Consider the following 22,751-nt stretch of genomic DNA (forward strand, 5'->3'; position numbering starts at 1 on the left):
TGTTCAGAGTGACCTGACACTAACGATTCAGCCGTGTTCATAGTGACCTGACGCCAAGCTTTCAACCGTGTTCAGAGTGCCCTATCACTAACGTTTCAAAAGTGTTCTGGTCAACCATGTGCAATGGGTCCTACACGAACGATCCAGCCGTGTTCAGAGGCACTCAACACAACCGATCCAGCCGTGTTCAGAGTGACTCAACACTAATGATTCAGCCGTGTTCAGAGTGACTTAACACTAACGATCCAGCCGTGTTCAGAGTGACTTAACACTAACGATCCAGCCGTGTTCACAGTGACCTAACACTAACGATCCAGGACGTTGTCAGAGTGACCTGACACTAACGATCCAGCCGTGTTCAGAGTGACCTGACACTAACGATTCAGCCGTGTTCATAGTGACCTGACGCCAAGCTTTCAACCGTGTTCAGAGTGCCCTATCACTAACGTTTCAAAAGTGTTCTGGTCAACCATGTGCAATGGGTCCTACACGAACGATCCAGCCGTGTTCAGAGGCACTCAACACAACCGATCCAGCCGTGTTCAGAGTGACTCAACACTAATGATCCAGCCGTGTTCAGAGTGACTTAACACTAACGATCCAGCCGTGTTCAGAGTGACTTAACACTAACGATCCAGCCATGTTCACAGTGACCTAACACTAACGATCCAGGACGTTGTCAGAGTGACCTGACACTAACGATCCAGCCGTGTTCAGAGTGACCTGACACTAACAATTCAGCCGTGTTCAGAGTGACTTAACACTAACGATCCAGCCGTACTCAGAGTGACCTAACACTAACGATCCAGCCGTGTTCAGAGTGACCTGACACTTAACGTTTCAGCCGTGTTCAGAGTGCCCTATCACTAACGTTTCGCAAGTGTTCTGGTCAACCATGTGCCGCCCTCTTATCTCACCTCAGTACAGAGGAAAGAGCGTTTGTATTTGAGGTGGTGTACTGATGTAACTCCCTCTTATCTCACCTCAGTACAGAGGAAAGAGTGTTTGTATTTGAGGTGGTGTACTAATGTAACTCCCTCTTATCTCACCTCAGTACAGAGGGAAGAGCGTTTGTATTTGAGGTGGTGTACTAATGTAACTCCCTCTTATCTCACCTCAGTACAGAGGAAAGAGCGTTTGTATTTGAGGTGGTGTACTAATGTAACTCCCTCTTATCTCACCTCAGTACAGAGGAAAGAGCGTTTGTATTTGAGGTGGTGTACTAATGTAACTCCCTCTTATCTCACCTCAGTACAGAGGAAAGAGCGTTTGTATTTGAGGTGGTGTACTAATGTAACTCCCTCTTATCTCACCTCAGTACAGAGGGAAGAGCGTTTGTATTTGAGGTGGTGTCCTAATGTAACTCCCTCTTATCTCACCTCAGTACAGAGGAAAGAGCGTTTGTATTTGAGGTGGTGTACTAATGTAACGCCCTCTTATCTCACCTCAGTACAGAGGGAAGAGCGTTTGTATTTGAGGTGGTGTATTAATGTAACTCCCTCTTATCTCACCTCAGTACAGAGGGAAGAGTGTTTGTATTTGAGGTGGTGTACTAATGTAACTCCCTCTTATCTCACCTCAGTACAGAGGGAAGAGCGTTTGTATTTGAGGTGGTGTCCTAATGTAACTCCCTCTTATCTCACCTCAGTACAGAGGAAAGAGCGTTTGTATTTGAGGTGGTGTACTAATGTAACTCCCTCTTATCTCACCTCAGTACAGAGGGAAGAGCGTTTGTATTTGAGGTGGTGTACTAATGTAACTCCCTCTTATCTCACCTCAGTACAGAGGGAAGAGCGTTTGTATTTGAGGTGGTGTACTAATGTAACTCCCTCTTATCTCACCTCAGTACAGAGGAAAGAGCGTTTGTATTTGAGGTGGTGTACTAATGTAACTCCCTCTTATCTCACCTCAGTACAGAGGGAAGAGCGTTTGTATTTGAGGTGGTGTCCTAATGTGACACAGGTTAACATTACATCTCTCTCTTTTTCTTCCAGTGATCCTGTGAGCAGGAGACACTAAGGTGTATCAGACACAGGTTAACATCACGTCTCTCTCTTTCTCTCTCCAGTGATCCTGTGAGCAGGAAACACTAAGGTGTATCAGACACAGGTTATTTATTTATGTATTTATTTATTTAAAAAGCATCCCCATTAGCTGATGCCTGTGGCACCAGCTAATCTTCCTGGGGTCCAAATACAATACAATAATGCAATACAATACAAGTCTTATACATATATACAATCACATTTGTGTGATGTTTACAAGTTATAATACATGATATATATCAGATATGTGTAATATAACACATTTGCATTTTGGGTGGGTTACAAGTTACATTGTACATACATTTGTGAGAATACAAAAATGGAGTTGCTCGTGACCAGCTGGACTATTGATCACCTGTTAAGTACCGGTAATGGGTTCTTAAATGGAATTTGAAAGAGGACTTATTGTTTGATTGACGTATGTGATGGGGGCAGCTGTTCCAATGACTGATGGCACGATAGATGACTGTTTTTTTCAAGGCGTTTGATTTAGGGCGAGGTAACATGATTTTGGTCGTCAACAGGTTAACATGCTGTCTCTCTCTTTCTCTCTCCAGTGATCCTGTGAGCAGGAGACACTAAGGTGTATCAGACACAGGTTAACATGCTGTGTCTCTCTTTTTCTCTCCAGTGATCCTGTGAGCATGAGACACTAATGTGTATCAGACACAGGTTAACATGCTGTGTCTCTCTTTCTCTCTCCAGTGATCCTGTGAGCAGGAGACACCAATGTGTATCAGACACAGGTTAACATGCTGTGTCTCTCTTTCTCTCTCCAGTGATCCTGTGACGGCTGTGAGCAGGAGACACTAATGTGTATCAGACACAGGTTAACATGCTGTGTCTCTTTCTCTCTCCAGTGATCCTGTGAGCAGGAGACACTAATGTGTATCAGACACAGGTTAACATGCTGTGTCTCTCTTTCTCTCTCCAGTGATCCTGTGACGGCTGTGAGCAGGAGACACTAATGTGTATCAGACACAGGTTAACATGCTGTGTCTCTCTTTCTCTCTCCAGTGATCCTGTGAGCAGGAGACACTAATGTGTATCAGACACAGGTTAACATGCTGTGTCTCTCTTTCTCTCTCCAGTGATCCTGTGAGCAGGAGACACTAAGGTGTATCAGACACAGGTTAACATGCTGTGTCTCTCTTTCTCTCTCCAGTGATCCTGTGACGGCTGTGAGCAGGAGACACTAATGTGTATCAGACACAGGTTAACATGCTGTGTCTCTCTTTCTCTCTCCAGTGATCCTGTGAGCAGGAGACACTAAGGTGTATCAGACACAGGTTAACATGCTGTGTCTCTCTTTCTCTCTCCAGTGATCCTGTGACGGCTGTGAGCAGGAGACACTAATGTGTATCAGACACAGGTTAACATGCTGTGTCTCTCTTTCTCTCTCCAGTGATCCTGTGACGGCTGTGAGCAGGAGACACTAATGTGTATCAGACACAGGTTAACATGCTGTGTCTCTCTTTCTCTCTCCAGTGATCCTGTGAGCAGGAGACACTAATGTGTATCAGACACAGGTTAACATGCTGTGTCTCTCTCTCTCCAGTGATCCTGTGAGCAGGAGACACTAATGTGTATCAGACACAGGTTAACATGCTGTGTCTCTCTTTCTCTCTCCAGTGATCCTGTGACGGCTGTGAGCAGGAGACACTAATGTGTATCAGACACAGGTTAACATGCTGTGTCTCTCTTTCTCTCTCCAGTGATCATGTGAGCAGGAGACACTAATGTGTATCAGACACAGGTTAACATGCTGTGTCTCTCTTTCTCTCTCCAGTGATCCTGTGAGCAGGAGACACTAATGTGTATCAGACACAGGTTAACATGCTGTGTCTCTCTCTCTCCAGTGATCCTGTGAGCAGGAGACACTAATGTGTATCAGACACAGGTTAACATGCTGTGTCTCTCTCTCTCCAGTGATCCTGTGAGCAGGAGACACTAAGGTGTATCAGACACAGGTTAACATGCTGTGTCTCTCTTTCTCTCTCCAGTGATCCTGTGAGCAAAAGACACTGTTTTGCGCGTGTTCCGGTCAGCCATGTGAAATGGGACCTAACACGAACGATCCAGCCATGTTCAGAGAGGCGCAACACTAACGATCCAGCCGTGTTCAGAGTGACTCAACACTAACGATCCAGCCGTGTTCAGAGTGACTCAACACTAATGATCCAGCCGTGTTCAGAGTGACCTGACACTTAACGTTTCAGCCGTGTTCAGAGTGCCCTATCACTAACGTTTCGCAAGTGTTCTGGTCAACCATGTGCCGCCCTCTTATCTCACCTCAGTACAGAGGAAAGAGTGTTTGTATTTGAGGTGGTGTACTAATGTAACTCCCTCTTATCTCACCTCACTACAGAGGGAAGAGCGTTTGTATTTGGGGTGGTGTCCTAATGTAACTTCCTCTTATCTCACCTCAGTACAGAGGGAAGAGCGTTTGTATTTGGGGTGGTGTCCTAATGTAACTCTAGGACTGATGTCTCAATGCTCTGTATAGGTGTTCTGGTGACACGGTTGGGTTTCTTTTGTTTAACACTGCGACACACCTTGGTTACATAGTGCTCCATTTTCGCACCCATTTTGGGCCAGAAGAAACGCTTCCGGGCGAGGTTAATCATTCGATTAGCACCTAGGTGTCCCATTTCCTCGTGCAGGTGTGTGTAGATGACATGTTTGAGTGACTCAGGAATCACTAACTGGTTTCTCGATGCTGCTTCTCTCCGTAGGATTCCATCTCCATCTATCTTTAAGCGGGGCCATTCTCCGAGGAGTTGTCTGACAGTTACTGACTCCATTAGCTTATCTTTGTGTCTCAAACGATTGTGATTTCTTTTCAGGGTCATCACTCTGCTAATTACTGGATCTGTGTTTTGTGCATTTCTGATGCTCTCCACTGTCAAAGGTTGAATTGGGTCTCCGACACTGTTCTCTTCAGGCAGTGCATCCATGTTGCATGTCACTGCTGATATCCAGTCTATTTCTCCTCTCCTTGACACTTTCAGCGCTTCTCCCACAGATTCCAACTCATCCGGCCAAGTAGCCCTGACTGCAGTACGCAGATCGGGGAGTGGCTCAACCTCAACGTTTGACTCATTTGCATCGGATAATGTCTTCACTTCACGTGAAGACTCTGGTAGGAGCCGGCTTTTAGACCTAGATGTGAAAATGGCACAGTGTAAAATAGGAAATGCGTGACGTTCGCCGGGCTGTTGAGGGTACATTCATATAAGCATTAGACAATCGAATAGCCATCATCTGAGTAATCTGCAGGAAAGATCAACTGATGTTTAATTAATGAAATATTGTGTTGTGTTTGTTGTTGCTTGTGTTTGTTGAGTAAAACAGAAGATCAGGATATGAAATAACAATTAAATGGTAAATAACAGTAAGCTATATATAAAAAAATCTGATCATTTGTTTTGGGCCGGTCTGGGCCAACATTTGTTGTTGAGATGAAAAATTATTTAATTTTGTCTTGTGGATTTTAATTGCTGTGCCTTTTGTCTATTCTTTTCCCCTCTGATATATAGAGACACCTTTCTATTATCATAGATGGTGAGGTCACTGAAATTACTAAATGCAGGGACAGTGAACTTGTCCACTGTCCCTTCTGTAAGTACACCGGAGAAAAGCATATGGTTGTGCAACCATATAAAAGGCCATTCCACAGTGAAACACAAAGGTGCGGAACTTACATATTACACAAATTAATTACTTATTATATATATTATATACTACTTTTTTCACAAGTATGAATCTTGTTCCCTTCATTCCTCTCTTACAGAATTCACAATGATCAAGTGTGGCCTAAGTTGTCCGACGGCAACACATTTTCATTGCTGCTATTGTGCAGCAACAATTATAAATAGAATGCAATTTGCAAGGCATTTACAAATACACCAGCTCCCATGGCACCCATGCAGCACTCTGTGGCCCCCACACAGCCCCCATTGGCCCCCGCTCAGCATCCAGAGGCCCCCACACAGCCCCCATTGGCCCCCGATCGGCATCCAGAGGCCCCCACTCAGCATCCAGAGGTCCCCGCTCAGCATCCAGAGGCTCCCACACAGCACCCATTGGCCCCCGCTCAGCATCCAGAGGCCCCCGCTCAGCATCCAGAGGCTCCCACACAGCACCCATTGGTCCCCGCTCAACATCCAGAGGCCCCCACAAAGCCCCCATTGGCCCCCCAGAGTATTCTAAAGCCAGTCAACAAAAGAAATTCACTTGTCCTCATTGCACAGTGAAGTTAAACAAAAAAAACTTTAAAACACACTACAAGAGAAAGCATACCCACCACTTTGAGACAGTGTCTAAGGACAGATTTTTGGCCTGTCAGTGTGTTGATGTTAAACATGGTGTGTTTGCAGTTGATAAATCATTTATTGGGCCAGCAACACCCATACACATCCATCAAGGTTGTAGATGTGGGATGTCACAGAGCTGGTTTTGCAGTCATTTTTCCATTTTCATTAAACCAGTATACTTCAAATCAGCTAATGATCTTTTTTTTTTTACATCTTGCATTGTTATTGTGCCTATAAGAACCACAATCTGTTTCCTTTCTAGAAGAAACTGAGAACTTGCCAGAACTGGGAACAGGGAACGGGGTATGTTGCCTGTTGTGGGCTTTTCTTATTTCACTGTTTTCTGCCTTCTCCAACCTGGTTTTCTTTATTTTTGATTAGGAGGATGCTCTGCTTAGGGACACCATTGAGGCAGCAAGGTGGTGTGGCACAAAAACATTCAAGGGAAAACTTTCCCTTCCCCAAGTCATCACCATGGACAAGGAAGATCACTTGAGGGCAGTGGTGGAACTGCGACAGATGTCTGATGGCCTGGATGAAGAGGAGACTGAAGTAAGGGAACCGTTCATGTTCCATTTCAGTCTGCAGGAAGATTACGAAGAATTTTGTGTAGAAATTATAGACACAAGGCGAATGCGGGTGTCTGCTGCTTTTGGAATAAAGGAATAGTGTACAGAACACTTACTGTTTTTGACACCGACAGGAATAAAGCGTGTTCAAGTGTCAATGGCACAGACAGTTCAGTCTCTGATCTCCTTAATGTAGCTGATATAATTGAGTGTACACAAATTTAACATGTGTCACTCACTTGTGGAAATGCTATGGTATATTTTTAAATATAGGCAGCATGGATAAAATAATGGACTTAGTAAAAAGAAAACATTTAACAAGTAAAAATATAGGAATGTCTGTCTATCAAATGCATTGATTTCACTTCACTGTTCCAATTCAGCTGGCCCTAGTTACACAGGTTTCAAGTTCAGTGGGAGCTGAACTTCAGTAAGGAGTTGTGTGTGAAGTTTTGAGGGCTCATGAAAATGTAAACGTGTTCCCATTATTTTATTCACAAGATGAGACAAGAATATCGAATATTAGGTAAAAAATATCCCAACACCTACACAGAACATTACAATAATAATGTGTTGTAGTCACTGATGGATAAACCTATACAAAGTCTGCTAGGATCCCCACTAGCTGCTAAACACAGTAATATTCAGAGTCGATGGGTTAGGTTTTCTATAGATACCTCGTTTCGTCTAGTGAAACAACTTAAAATTCAGAAAGAAATAATATTGAGGTGGCTGAGCTTTGACCCAGACTTTAAGCCAGCTGCAAGTGATAATAGATTTATTCAATGGGCAGAGAAAGGAATCACAGCACTGTTTGTTGGTTCAGTTTGATAAGCAGGAATTTCCAGACAATGTCATAAAAATACGATCTTGTTCAACAGAATTTTTACAGATATATTAGAGTAGTTTTGTGGGTACATGATAAACACTGTAAAAATAGTCACTATGAACTTTATCCTGCGGAGGGCAGTAATACGCCTAGAAGCGTGCACACTGCCGAAGATCTGATAGAAGAAGAAAGAGCTGAGTTTTACTTTGAGTGGGCGGAGTCAACCACCCACGTTGAGCCACTCCCCGATCTGCGTACTGCAGTCAGGGGCTTCTCGTCTGCAACTGCAATCAGACTACTGTCAATGAATCAGACCCTTCTCGATGCAATAGCAATACTTTGAGTGAGCCACTAGAAGGCAGTAGCTAGCCACAGAAATGGTTTAGGCCAGGGGGTGTAAGAGTTGAGCAGGAGGGATTCTGTTCATTGTTTTCTGCAGTGTGTTTTATTTACAGAAACACAAAAGTGATTACTTTTTAACCAGTATGCCTAGTGCCGTACCTTTCTACTTTGTGCCTCCCCCCCTTTTGCCATGCAACTTTGCATTGCTACAGCTTAATTGATCTGTATTGTATAGCTATCCAGGTTAGTTACTACTTTGTTAATCTCGCAGTAGCCAGCATGAGGGTCTGACAACACGAAACTACTACTTTGTTATTTATCAGTAATAGTGGCCTTGCATTGCTTGTGTGATTATGAAGCATTTAGTGTTAGGTGCCTGACTGAGAAGTGTACGGTTTTGTCCTGGTCCTGGTTATGTGTATGGTTTTGTCCCTCATTTAGATTACCTGTCTCGTCTTCTTTTCAGGTGTCATAAGCCGCTTTAAGACATGCCTTGGAATTCGGGAGTAATCTAGAGGGCATCCGGATGGTGGTGTATGTGTGAACACATTTTGGTGAGCTCTGCACGCTCCCGCGATCCTCCTCCTATCCGCAGGTAAGTGTACCTCCAGCCCTAGTGGCAGGAGCGGATTGTCCCCCCCCCCCCCAGAGCTCTGTGAAGTAGCCAGCTCAGTGAGTGCATGAGGACAGAGACAGAAAGCCAGCGTGACAGATTATTATTATATAAATAGTCGATGTGAATGAGCAAGCAAAAAAAACATCATGCCGTTTCAGTTTTTCCAAATGAAGCTCAAACCTGCTCCGTGTGCGTCAGCCAACAGGCTACATGTTGCTGGATTGAAAGGCTCATGCCTCTGATCTGATTTCATTTCTGCATAGCTTTGCACAGCACACACATTTAATGAGCATTTTTGGACGCGAGGGTCGTCCCGCTTCCCAGTATTGGACATCGCTAGGTAGGGTATCTGGATCTGGTTGCGTTCATGCCTTTGATTGAACGTAGCATTTGTGAAGATTCACGTGCAGAACCGCAAATTCCAAGTAATGTCAAGTCAGGCAGTATAAAACGGAAACTTCCGGGTATAACCTTCGCAATAATGGTAATTAAATGAAGTAAATGCACATGTAATGTTTTTTTGTGTGTTATCCGAAAGATACAGAACAGAGATAAACTGGAAGAATATCTGCTCTCTTCGAAAAGTCAATTTTAACCCGGTGTAGTGAGTCGACCGTTCTGATTTCTTGTTACTAAGCAATACAACATTGATTTTATTTTGAAGGTAAAAATGTGTAGTTTCCTGTATTCTGTATAATTCTAGTAGGTTTGACGCATTTTAGGACTGAACATAGTGTAACATATCGCTGATATGCCAAGGAACCGGAGAGTTGTAGTTGGTACAGGGTCTTTATTCACAGGCTCGATCAGCTCCTAGCAGCTAGCTTCACACAGCTAGCTCTACACACAGCAACCCTCTCAGCTCGCTCCATAGCTAGACTGACATCCGGCCCACGGCCGCTGGTCCTATATACCCCGTTTCCCCTAGGAACACACCCACACACATTAGTTCCTAGCTGCACTCTAGACACTTCTATTGTACATCACATTACAGGTAATACCTGGATTACCTGGAACGCTACATACTCCTCACCCAACATTAGTCAACGCCCACGTTGACACCCACAACCCACACATATCCCCCTGTACCAAAACACAACACCCCACAACATTTTCCATTACCACATCAATTTCCCCACCTAGTCTCTTATTTTTCAGCACACTTCTTAATTTCCGTTCCACCACCACCATTTGCATTTCTTTTCTCTTTTCCCATTCCTATAAATTCACTCCACATTTCAGTTAACATTCCCATTCCAATAGCCTTTTTTCTTTAACACCACTTAATTTTGCATTCACTCCCACCATCATTTCAGTTCGACAATAACCCCAACATTTACATCATTCTTTTTCCATTACCTTCATTTAAACCGGCCGCTACCCACGCATACACCGGACCGATATCCGCATCCTCCATCTGTCTGCGTCTCCACTCACCCCCGTTGACATGCGTGATGTGCCTCTCCTCGTCTGTCGGCTCCACCGCTTGCACTCGCTTGTCCTCCCGTCCCGCTCCCCCAGGGGGCGGCGTGTTGAGGACAGCAGGGCGAACACCATCGGCGTCGATCTCCACCTCGGCTTTCTGCAGTGCAGCCGTGGGGGCTGTGTAGCGGCTTGGTTGGGCCGTCTCCTCCGGCCTTGACCCCTCTCGCTCCCCCGGGGACACGAGTGCCGCTCCCCCGACTGTAACAGCTCTGCAGATGATGTCGCTCACTTCCCTCTGGCTGTTCAAAACGATCCCCGCTCTCCTGATGGTCTCGTCGCTGATGATGATGTCCCCCTCTACCGGCTGGTATGCAGAGCAGCTAGCCTGGGCCGGCTCAACAGTCACTCTCCTGCCCAGAACAATCGGCTCTGTACTGCTCCGCTGCTCCGCCGCCTGTTGCTCCGGCTGCTCCCCCGGCTGTGTGTCTCTTCCAGCGTTCACACTCTTAGTGCAGTCTCTAGCTAAATGTTCAGGCGACTGGCAAGTCCAACAAAGCCTCACCTGTCCGCCGCCTGCACGTCTCTCCTCTCCCGCTGTTCTCCAGTCCCCGACAGCTTCTTGACATTCTCTGGCTAAATGTCCGATCGCGCCGCATGCCCAGCAGGCTCCCTGCTGTCCATGTCGTTGTCCCGCATACCCGGTCCGTCTCCCGGGGCCGCCTCGGCACCACCTCGCCACGTGGCCCGGTTCTCCACAGCTCCAACACAGTCTATTTTGTGGTTCCTCCGTCCGCTTCTCTCCGTGCTGCGCGACCTCTCGTAGCAGCTCCATAAGCCCCTCTGACCAGGCTGGTGTCGCCTCCAACAGCCGTCTGATCTCCTGCATCAAGCGGGCTTCCATGCCCGCCAGCACCGAGCTGATCCCCGTCGTCAGCTCTTCTTTTCTCCCGTTCGCCGACAGGCATTCTTCTAAGCGCACCATCACACGTGGCGCTCGTAGCAGCTAGCTCACACAGCTAGCTTGCTACCGCTAGGTCGCTCGAGCCTTTGATCTCCAACTTTTCCTCCGCCGTTCCTCCTCACTCTCTCCCCTCTCGACCGAATCAGAGGCGCTACCGCTTCACTTGCTGACACCAATGTAACATATCGCTGATATGCCAAGGAACCGGAGAGTTGTAGTTGGTACAGCGTCTTTATTCACAGGCTCGATCAGCTCCTAGCAGCTAGCTTCACACAGCTAGCTCTACACACAGCAACCCTCTCAGCTCGCTCCATAGCTAGACTGACATCCGGCCCACGGCCGCTGGTCCTATATACCCCATTTCCCCTAGGAACACACCCACACACATTAGTTCCTAGCTGCACTCTAGACACTTCTATTGTACATCACATTACAGGTAATACCTGGATTACCTGGAACGCTACAATAGCAAAGACCTGTTTTCTTTGTAGTGCTTGAGACTTGAGGAAATCGATGCATCTGGGCGTGAGTTGTAGAGTTGTTTAATTAATTACTAACGTTATGCGCAAACGATTATATGCCGTGAACGTTAGGCAGTTATCGCCCATTATTTTTAGCAACTTGTTTTCAGACTGCATGTCGTGATAGTTTGTTGAATGTCAATGCGATTCACTTAAGGCTATGCTCAGACAGTGACGTGCAGCTGTGTGGTTAGTTTTCACAACTCCCCATTGTGTGGTCATGCTCAAATTCCCCCCACCCCCGCCCCCTCTCTACTTTACACCCGGAGGTGCTCCACATGTATGAAAGCAACATGCCTCATGTCTGAAAGGGTACACTTGTATCCCCCGGCTCAGGCTCAGGGCAAGCAATACTGACCTGACCCGGAGTTCATGTCTGAAAGTGGCTATATAGAGATAGATGTTTTTTTCAGTTGTGCCATTTCTCAAATATTTCAAATGCTCATCTCTGACTATCTTCGCATGTACCTCAAAACTGGTGATATGACTCTTACAGCAACCTGAAATTAAATTGTGGCCGTAAGTGCAGGAATCTAGCTCAGCAAGATGCAGTATTCAGGAAGTTTGAAGGTCAGTATTGATACAGCATTGAGATAGCGAGACAGTAGACCGCATCATGTTACTAACCACATTCACAGGGCCATACATCCGCCATGGCCTGGCTTTGTGTGTGTGTGTGTGAGAGAGAGAGAGGGAGATCCTACAGGCCACAGCTATTTTTCCAAGGTGATATTATTCCAGTCACTTGCCCTAACGGAAAGTCTCCTCCTAATACCCACAGCATGTGATGGGATTTCTTGATGCCCTGGCCTATAGGCTGTAGTAGGCAGATGTATGAAGGTGCAGTAACAGCACATTACCAAATTTGCATCTGTGATTGTATGAGCTGGGATGACAGTCAGCCTAGATCCACTGTACCCTGAATGGTGTTCAGCAAGAGGAAATTACATTCAATGACATTCATGCGAATTTAACCTCAATATCTTTGGCCTCACATGCTCCATCTTCTCAAATGGTACAAATTCTCTGTAAGGCTTGGCATATATGGTTGCATGGTTGCCAAAGTAAAATAAAAAATAAAAAAAAATAAACAGGAGCAGTGTCTATACTGCCTATGTGATAATATGAATATGAAGTCTGTAATGACTCATTAGCATGTTAATATCACTGACCTTTAAAATATGCCGCCAATTTGAGTGCATACAGTACTTTGAATCCATAATAGGCCTAGTCCAATAGGCCTTATTATTTCCATACACCTGGGATATAAAGGGTTATATAAAGCTAGTCCAATAGGCCTTGTCATGTCCATACACCTGGGATATAAAGGGTTATATAAAGCTAGTCCAACAGGCCTTATCATTTCCATACACCTGGGACATAAAGGGTTATATAAAGCTAGTCCAATAGGCCTGATCATTTCCATACACCTGGGACATAAAGGATTATATAAAGCTAGTCCAATAGACCTTGGCTGAGTTTCCCAACAAAGAAGCTTCTTAAGAGTTAAGAAGCTTCTTAAGGAGTTAAGAAGCTTCTTAAGGAGTTAAGAAGGCTCCAAAGAAGTGTTTCCCAAACGCCTTCTTAACAGTCGAGAAAAATAAAAAAAATAGAAGGCTCTTAAGAAGCATCTTAACTGGAGCGGCTCACTTGATGGCACTCTGAGCCCAGCAGTGGGCCACGACTCAGTGTGAGAAACACTGTTAACGCCTAATCATGGTCATGTTAAACTTTATTAAACATTATTTATTTCAGACATGGACTGCAGTTCAAATTGCTTTATATACACAGCATACAACAAAACAGAGAAACACTACAGAATTTAAGCGACCTTGGGTTCTGTGAAAGGTGCTATACAAATCCACAACATTATAAAAGTAATCCATTCTGATTAGAGGAATATAGCCTACGGTAAAACATTTAAAACACAAGTAACCATACATACAGGGGAGATTTTCAAGTGTTCCCTAATTTTAAACACTAAAGGGTACATGAAAGAAAGGAAAAAGGGAAAAACACAAGAGGAACAGTGGACACAAGTATCTCCTTTTGCCTGACGCGGCTGGATCTGCCAGTGTTTTGTCATTAAGAAGGTGTTAAGAAGGCTCCAGACCCTTCTTACAAAACCTTCTTAACGAAAGATCATCTTAGCGCTAAGAAGCTTTTGGGAAACGCAGCCTTCTTAACGGAGGATAATTGGAAGATAATTTTAGGCTAAGAAGCAATCGGGAAACGCGTTGGCTTCGTTGGCTTCTTACGGGAGCCTTAAGAAGGGTCAAAGAAGCTTCTTAGCGCTAAGAAGCTTTTGGGAAACGCATGCCTTCGTAAAGAAGCAATTGGGAAACGCGTTTGCTTCTTAAGGGGGCCTTAAGAAGGGTTGAATTAGCTTCTTAGCGCAAAGAAGCTTTTGGGAAACCCAGCCCTTATCATTTCCATACACCTGGGACATAAAGGCTTATATAAAGCTAGTCCAATAGGCGTTGTCATGTCCATACACCTGGGACATAAAGGATTATATAAAGCTAGTCCAATAGACCTTATAATTTCCATACACCTGGGACATAAAGGGTTATATAAAGCTAGTCCAATAGACCTTATCATTTCCATACACCTGGGACATAAAGGGTTATATAAAGTAGGGATGGGCATTTCTAGCAAAAACACTATTCGAAATTCGCTGGCCAAATTCGAATTTAATTCGAATTTCGAAAATAAATAAAAAAATGTAAAAAAAAAAAAAAAAAAAAAAAATTTTTTTTTTTTTTTTACATTTTTAATTTTTTTTACATTGACATTTTCGAAAATAAAAAACAGTTTTGACAATCATGAGTGGTTGTGGTTCATTAAATATTTAGTAGGCTCAGGTCTGAGTGCCAAAGGGGTGCCAAAGTCACCCCCTCTCCCTCTTCATGGGATTTCATCCGCCATTCATTTTTCCATAAACCTTGCTTAAAATGCTTATAGCGATTTGACTATACCGGTACTTAGAATCAGGGGAGACAATGCAACATTTCACTCAAAAAAAAAAAAAAATTTTTTTTTTTTTTTTTTTTTTTTTTTTTTCGAATTTCGAATTTCAATAATAAAAGTCGACCTTGATAATAACAACGATTATTCGAAAATTCGAAATTCGATGCCCATCCCTAATATAAAGCTAGTCCAATAGACCTTATCATTTCCATACACCTGGGACATAAAGGGTTATATAAAGCTAGTCCAATAGGCCTGATCATTTCCATACACCTGGGACATAAAGGGTTATATAAAGCTAGTCCAATAGGCCTTGTCATGTCCATACACCTGGGACATAAAGGATTATATAAAGCTAGTCCAATAGGCCTTATCATTTCCATACACCTGGGACATAAAGGCTTATATAAAGCTAGTCCAATAGGCCTTGTCATGTCCATACACCTGGGACATAAAGGATTATATAAAGCTAGTCCAATAGGCCTTGTCATGTCCATACACCTGGGACATAAAGGATTATATAAAGCTAGTCCAATAGGCCTTGTCATGTCCATACACCTGGGACATAAATGATTATATAAAGCTAGTCCAATAGGCCTTGTCATGTCCATACACCTGGGACATAAAGGATTATATAAAGCTAGTCCAATAGGCGTTGTCATGTCCATACACCTGGGACATAAAGGATTATATAAAGCTAGTCCAATAGGCCTTATCATTTCCATACACCTGGGACATAAAGGATTATATAAAGCTAGTCCAATAGGCCTTGTCATGTCCATACACCTGGGACATAAAGGGTTATATAAAGCTAGTCCAATAGGCCTTGTCATGTCCATACACCTGGGACATAAAGGGTTATATAAAGCTAGTCCAATAGGCCTTGTCATGTCCATACACCTGGGACATAAAGGGTTATATAAAGCTAGTCCAATAGGCCTTGTCATGTCCATACACCTGGGACATAAAGGATTATATAAAGCTAGTCCAATAGGCCTTGTCATGTCCATACACCTGGAACATAAAGGGTTATATAAAGCTAGTCCAATAGGCCTTGTCATGTCCATACACCTGGGACATAAAGGGTTATATAAAGCTAGTCCAATAGGCCTTGTCATGTCCATACACCTGGGATATAAAGGATTATATAAAGCTAGTCCAATAGGCCTTGTCATGTCCATACACCTGGGACATAAAGGGTTATATAAAGCTAGTCCAATAGGCCTTGTCATGTCCATACACCTGGGACATAAAGGATTATATAAAGCTAGTCCAATAGGCCTTGTCATGTCCATACACCTGGGACATAAAGGGTTATATAAAGCTAGTCCAATAGGCCTTGTCATGTCCATACACCTGGGACATAAAGGATTATATAAAGCTAGTCCAATAGGCCTTGTCATGTCCATACACCTGGGACATAAAGGGTTATATAAAGCTAGTCCAATAGGCCTTGTCATGTCCATACACCTGGGACATAAAGGATTATATAAAGCTAGTCCAATAGGCCTTGTCATGTCCATACACCTGGGACATAAAGGGTTATATAAAGCTAGTCCAATAGGCCTTGTCATGTCCATACACCTGGGACATAAAGGGTTATATAAAGCTAGTCCAATAGGCCTTGTCATGTCCATACACCTGGGACATAAAGGATTATATAAAGCTAGTCCAATAGGCCTTGTCATGTCCATACACCTGGGACATAAAGGATTATATAAAGCTAGTCCAATAGGCCTTGTCATGTCCATACACCTGGGACATAAAGGATTATATAAAGCTAGTCCAATAGGCCTTGTCATGTCCATACACCTGGGACATAAAGGATTATATAAAGCTAGTCCAATAGGCCTTGTCATGTCCATACACCTGGGACATAAAGGATTATATAAAGCTAGTCCAATAGGCCTTGTCATGTCCATACACCTGGGACATAAAGGGTTATATAAAGCTAGTCCAATAGGCTTTGTCATGTCCATACACCTGGGACATAAAGGATTATATAAAGCTAGTCCAATAGGCCTTGTCATGTCCATACACCTGGGACATAAAGGATTATATAAAGCTAGTCCAATAGGCATTGTCATGTCCATACACCTGGGACATAAAGGATTATATAAAGCTAGTCCAATAGGCCTTGTCATGTCCATACACCTGGGATATAAAGGGTTATATAAAGCGTTCTTGCCTGCTGAGGCATGACCACTAAATTCTCCAGCTGCGCTCACTCACTCACATACACCTGTTGGTATGTTGCTTTAACTGGGAACTTGTGAAACCCTCATAGCAAACATTCCTTGGATATTACTGCTGACATGGTTGAGAAGCCTATCTGGGTTGTCATCAAATGTAGCTTCAGCTAAATGCATTTTCACAGATAGGTCGATATCGGGAAATGTCCGGATATCAAAGAGAAGTTTCCAAATGTGATTGTGAATCGCACAATGTGGATGCATGACATTAAACCAGTTTCACGAACAAACAGACCTTTTGAACCTGTGTCTATTTACAGGCAGTTTTCTGGGAAAACACCACCTTATTTGAGAGTAGTAGCAGTAGTAGTTTATATGACACAATGTAAATCCATCCATTGTGAGGCTATTCATAGTTATGATAAGTTATAAGGAAATGTTCTCAGATCCTTTAAAATTGTCTGTTCCCTTTTGTCTGGATAGTGACAAAATGCAACACATCTTGGACATTTATTCAATGTTATTTGTAATGGGCTACAATGGTTTCTATTGTTAAACAAATGATAAATCAATCAATCAATAAATCAAAAGATCTGCTGCATGCACAAGTGTACTTCAGATCACCTCAGATGACAGCAGCTGTGTACTGTATACTGTATGTGTTGACCTCACTACATCAAGCTCCAGCTTGTTTGTGCACGAATTTTGCAGGCACTTTTTTATTATCTCTGATCAGTGCACAAACTGCACATATATCCTATAATGTATCAATATTCATAATTGGCCCTGTAGCCTCAAAAATAACAAACTGACTTTGCACATGTAATTACCCTGCACCTGGCTATTTGGTGTCTCGTCTTTGCTTCTGAGTCATGTGCTACTGTCTTCGTTTAGCCTGAAGATGATCCTATGTCTCTTTAACACCATAGACACAGACAGTACGTTTTGACTCATTCATCCATTTCCTTCTGACAGAATCAGTCTTGTTGTACTACACAGCTCAGTTGATTCACTGGAAACCACAGGCAATCCTAGACTAGACTAGACTAGCCAGACAGATAGCCTTGGGGAACTCCTGTGCTTCACACCAGATAGTATGCTTCATGGAGGCTATTATCTTTTGTCAAATGTTTTTGCTAAACACCACTGGCATGTGTCAAAGGTCAAATTGTCATAAACTATTAAGAAAACCTGCCTTGTTTTCAGTTTCACTCCCATGCATTTTTCAGTTCATGCAACGCGTTTTGAAAAGGACCAAGCAAGGCTCTAACATTGTCTCAGCCCACAGAGGAGCACGTAATCCCTCAGACCCATTTAAAAACAAGGTTTTCATCCATCAACAACTTTATGTCAAGATTCTCTCACTTCTCTCACAGTCTGGCAGATGGTGTGTGTGTGTGTGTGTGTGTGTGTGTGTGTGTGTGTGTGTGCGTGTGCGTGTGCGTGCGTGTGTGTGTGTGTTGGAGGGCGCAATGAATAAAACGAAATACTCATTGCTCAAAAGTTAAGCAACATTTAGTGAATAAATGTTAGAGGTTGCTTATCCTGAGTAGCACATGTGTTAATTCATCACACTGCCAACAGTTTGACCTGATGACAGTTGCTTCAGTATGAGTGCTTGTGCTATCCCAGAGGAAGAGAGAATGGTTGGCTTGCATCCATCCTTTAGCCCTAGACTTGTGCAGAAAGGTTATTTTATTTTGAAAAACGACCCCCAGACATGTTTATTGTTGCTAGCACGACAGAGGTTTTGTGCCGTTCGCAAGAAAATAACTGTTTGTAGAGTGGATGGTAACAGGAGGGAGGGAGTCATTCACCCAGCTACTATTCTCATTCACGCCGGTGCAACTAAACTGGTGCTTTTTATGTCTTTATTTCATTATTTCATTAAACATGGGTTATCTCTCTGCAGAATGTAGAGACACAAACCAAATCCATCCACCAAGTCTGTTCAGTCCCCACCAAGTCTGTTCAGTCCCCATTACCCATCGTGCACTGCGCGTGATAGTTTTAATACCCTATTTGAAAACAAATCTATATCATTATCATCTATAGGGTCCTAAAATGGTATAAACAGTAATGCGTGTTCAACGAAATAATAAAATAAAGACACAACACAAGTTTAGTTGTGCCGTCCATGAGAATAGTAGCTGGGTGAATGACTCCCTCCGTCCCTTCCGGGTTCCACATCACTGGTAGCCAATTAGAATTATAATTTTTGGATAGCTACTTTCGCTGTTGAACAAAAAAGTGTTAGCTCGACATTCGACAATAACCAACAGACATTTTAAGACAATAAAACTATAAAATAGAGTGTCAAAAAGATGTACCTTCCCATGTCTTTTATCAAACTATTCAATTATTTGATTCTATAGTACTATTAAAGTAGGCTAGCAGATGGCATAACACCCATGGTGAATTGGTGACAAGAGTAGCCTATTCTGTGTGTGTGTGTGTGTGTGTGTGTGTGTGTGTGTGTGTGTGTGTGTGTGTGTGTGTGTGTGTGTGTGTGTGTGTGTGTGCGTGCGCGTGCGTGCGCGTGTATTGGGATGAGACAATGGTGTAAATTCAAAGGAACATAAGGTGAGCCAGAGGAATGAGAAAAAGCTGACAGAAGTGGCAGAGGAGCAGAGCAGGTGTGGAGCTCTTGGTGCTGCTGGGACACAGTACATAATTATGTAAAGCAAAACATCTTCATACCACCATCATGACTAGAGGCGCCCTGCAGTGCTATCAACAGCAACCCATAAAAGCCCTGCTAGAGGCTATCTGAGAAGTTAGCTTCATCTCAATAGCGGGCCTAAAATTAGAGGACGGTGCCCTGATTTATGTGGAAAAGTAAGGGGGTGGGGGCACATTCCATGACTGCTCGAGGCAGGAAGTTTTGGAATCTCCATGGAAATTAAGGCAAAACACTGAGCTCCGCAGAGTTATTTTTCCAAGTATTTCTCGCAGGCGTTAGTGCAAAATGTGCTCAAAAAGCCTCCAAAAAGAGACAGATGATTTCGTACCGAGTGTCCCCTCCAATGCTGCCTGTGCTGCTGATTTACTCACACGATAAAAGACATGTTTATAAATTATTAAAGCAAAAATAACAGTAGAGGTAAGAATAACTAAGCAGACTAAAACCACACTAATATGAACACAGTACGAGAAATGGCATATTATCACAACATCTCATATATTGACCATATAAAGCCAACACAAAGCTCTTAGGCTTTATTATGTTTGAACAAGCTTACTTCAGTAAAAACCCATTATTGATCCAATAGGACAGATCAAGTGAATAACAGCAGTTGGTGGGAATAGGACGATGAAATCATCTGGGATGAATGCAATCTCTGACAATAATCACTGTACTTCTTGACAAACTCCAGATGCTTATGGAATGCATATGGCTGGATAATGAGTGAAGGACATGGGCTTGCATGTGACGGCCGCCAGGAATGAACCTCCCTCTGCGAAGCTGTTCAAACTTGGCACCGCTTCTCGTCACGTAATCATAACCTTTCACCTATAGAAGCACCAGCATCACCCAGAGGTATGCGGGGGCCTCAGACATACTGGCATTCATGGCTGGATGAAATATCTGAAATGTGATCGTTCTGAGCAGGAACGGGACCAAAATAATGGTAAATTCGAGCTTGCCTGGTTACACATGTCCCGTTTGAAAAGGTATATAAGTGAAGCCAGCGGGAAGAAGACTCGCGTGGCATTTCTGGAATGCCTCTCCGAGCCCACTGCGAGGAGCCAAGAGGCCAAATATTTACACTGAAAGGCAAAGCTTGCTGCTGAAAAATAGCCATTGCAACAACAGCAGGGAAATTTTGTGTGACCTGAGGACATAATGGAGATCTAATACTGTAGTAGATAGAACATACAGAACATGCAGTGTAAAATAATTGGAAAAAGAACAAATCTTTTTTTTACATTTCAGTTTTATTGCATTGAGTGAGGTGGGTCATTCATTAAATGATTAAATGATGTGAGGGTGAGTCTGAGCAAGTGTGAAAGTTGACATCATATTAAACAAGTTCCTCTGCAGGTTGCTATGTTGTGGGTCAAATCCCATCTCTCTGTAAACTAACATAACAGACTAATGAAAAACAGACAGACTGTTATATGGGTTATACTGCACCAGTGTACTAAAGGTAATGTCAGAAGCATTCAGTCAAGGGAACCTTTTCAACCATAGCACACGTACAAACTATGAGGGATGTGAGGCAGCAAACAAAGGACAAACACAGACTGCTGTCAGTGAAGGAGCTGTGTCAACTGTGGATTTGTGGATGCTGAATGAGTCTAGCTCTCAGAAGAAGTATTGTTCCTGGTGGGGTTTTTTCCCACTGCGCTGGCAGCAGGCCAGGCCGGGGGTCAGAAGATGGCAGTCAGGACAGTCAGTCAGTCACTCATGGATGTTTAGTGAAGGGGGCGGGGCTAGGGAAGGGAAGGTTGTAGAGCAGGGGTTCCCAAAGTGCTTCATCTTGGGACCCAAAAGATACATTTTGTGTCTCCCTGGGACCCAAACTCACAAAAAACATATGCTAATGAGTTGCCATGACAACCAGTTGGTGACCCACCCCCACGGGTCCGCGACCTTAATTGGGTCCTGACCCATAGTTTGGGAAACACTGTTGTAGAGCATGGCTGACCAATTTGGGGCCCGCGAGCCAAACCTGGCCCACACTCAGTTTGTTTTGGCCCTCCATGGTTTTGAAAGAAAGAAAAAACTTTGCCAATATTACCATCTTTCAGAGGCTGTGGCGGGCTCATTTTTAAAGCTGATGCTTTTACCATATGAAACTAGAAGACCCATTTTAGATTTAGAATGTAAATTGTCTATAAAATAATAATAATTTAATGTAATTTCAGATCATATCAATTATATTTTTATCCCACAGCCATCCATCCAGATTACTTTTGGCCCTTCATTGCAAAGAATTTGAGCACCTCTGTTGTAGAGAGTTGGGATTTGCGGGGTGGGTAGTAGGAGTGGCTATTGGGATGTGGGAGGAGCGTGGTCAGTAAGGGGCGGGGCTAGGGTATAGTGGCCATAGCTAGGGATAGGATAGGAAGGTCGTAGAGAGACGGGATTGGAGGCGTGGAAGGGGGAGTGGGAGTGTGGGGGTAATGGAAAAGGGGTACTATAGGTATAGGAGGGTCATAGACTCTGACCTTCCTGATGAGGATAAAAACCCACTTATCTTGTCTCCATACTTTGTGTCTCTCTTCCACTGTTTTCCTCGTTATCTCTCTCATGATTAAAGTCCTAAATTCCCACATCACCCTGCTGTAAATTACCCATGTTTAATACATTTTTTAAACCTGTGGTGCAAAAGAAAAGGTGAGAGGAGGTAGGAAGGAGAGGGTGGTAGCAAAGACAAGTATGAACAGACGGGGGAGAGTTTCAAGCAGAAGAGTTGAATTAAAAAAGAGGAAGGGTGGATGAGAAGAAGTAACAAAGAAAGATTGTTTGGTAAATGAGTTGTGAAACTTTGGGGCTTCTCCTTCCTCTATCTGCTTCTTATCATCCTTAGGATATGACACACACTGCCTGCCTGCGCGCACAGATAGCACATGGACACACACACTCAGTCTCAAGTCTCCATATCGTAGTTTCAGTTGGCTAGGTTTCACCCTGGCACACAACCAGGCAGTAAGACAAATCAACCCAGAAACTGTGTCTGACTGTGTCTTTATAGTCACCAGGCACGGACTGCATAATCGGGCACATCGGGCAAATGCCCGGTGGCCTGGCCTGGCCTGGCCTGCAAAAAATAAAATAAAAAAAATTTGGTGCCCGCAGTCAGGCCACTCACTGAACAGCAGGCCAGGCACCGCCTACTAGTTTACTAGTGGTTTTATTACTTTATTCAGGGTTAAAGTGGGTGCATCTCATTGTAAAATTGGACTCGGCCCAAATTGGGCTTCAAACGGCCCAAATTGGGCTTCAAATGGCCCAAAT

The sequence above is a fragment of the Poromitra crassiceps genome (assembly GCF_964638095.1).
Source record: "Poromitra crassiceps genome assembly, chromosome: 12".
In the NCBI taxonomy this organism is placed as follows: domain Eukaryota; kingdom Metazoa; phylum Chordata; class Actinopteri; order Beryciformes; family Melamphaidae; genus Poromitra; species Poromitra crassiceps.